The sequence below is a fragment of the Chinchilla lanigera genome, unplaced genomic scaffold, assembly GCF_000276665.1.
Source record: "Chinchilla lanigera isolate Chin_1 unplaced genomic scaffold, ChiLan1.0 scaffold00056, whole genome shotgun sequence".
NCBI lineage: Eukaryota > Metazoa > Chordata > Mammalia > Rodentia > Chinchillidae > Chinchilla > Chinchilla lanigera.
In genome coordinates this window covers 5,117,783-5,118,918 of record NW_004955457.1, presented here as the reverse complement: position 1 = coordinate 5,118,918, position 1,136 = coordinate 5,117,783, and positions in this window count along the sequence as shown.

The window sequence follows — 1,136 nt, the reverse complement described above, 5'->3', positions numbered from 1 at the left end:
GTAGTTTTCATTGAATAGGTCTTTCACTTCTTTTGTTAGATTGGTTCCTAAATATTTCAATTTCTTGGATGTTATTGTGAAAGGTATGGTTTCCTTAATGTCGCTCTCAGTCTGTTGTTTGTGTATAGGAATGCTATCAATTTCTGGGTGTTGACTTTGTATCCAACTACACTGTTGAATTTGTTGATTAATTCAAGGAGTCTTCTTGTGGAGTTTTTGGGGTCTTCCATGTAAAGTATCATGTCATCTGCAAATAGTGATAGTTTTACTTCTTCCTTTCCTATCCTGATTCCTTTTATTTCTTTCTCCTGTCTAATTGCTCTGGCTAATGGCTCCAGAACTACATTGAATCAGAGTGGTGACAGCGGACACCCTTGTCTTGTTCCCTATTTTAAAGTAAAACCTTTCAGTTTTTGTCCATTGAGAATGATGTTAGCAGTTGGATTGTCATAAATGGCTTTGATCGGGTTAAGGTAAAGACCATCTATTCCTATTTTCTGTATTTATCATAAATGCATGTTGGACCTTGTCGAAAGCTTCTTCATTATCCATTGTGATGATCATGTGGTTTTTGACTTTGGTTCCACTGATATGGCATATAACATTTATAGATTTGCAAATATTGAACCAACCCTGCACTCCTGGATTGAATCCGACTTGGTCATGATGTATGATTTTCTTGAAAATTTGCTGCATTCTATTTGGTAGTATCTTATTGAGTATGTTTGCATCTATATTCATTAGGGAGATTGGTCTGTAGTTCTCTTTCTTGGTTGGGTCTTTCTCTGGGTTTGGTATCAGTATGATGTTTGCCTCCGGAAATGAGTTAGGGAGAATTGCTTCCTTTTCAATTTCATTGAAGAGCTTGAAGAGGGTTGGTATTAAATCTTCTCTGAATTTCTTGTCAAATTCTGCTGTGGATCCATCAGAGCCTGGGTTTTTCTTTGTCAGTAGGTTTTTAATCACGCTTTCAATCTCATTAATTGATATTGGGTTGTTCAGGAATTTGATATCTTCCTGACTCAACCTTGGTAGTTCATACATATCTAGGAATCTGTCCATTTCTTCTGAGTTTTCTATCCTGTGGGCGTAAAGATTTTCAAAGTAGGTATTAATGATCTTCTGAATTTCTGTGG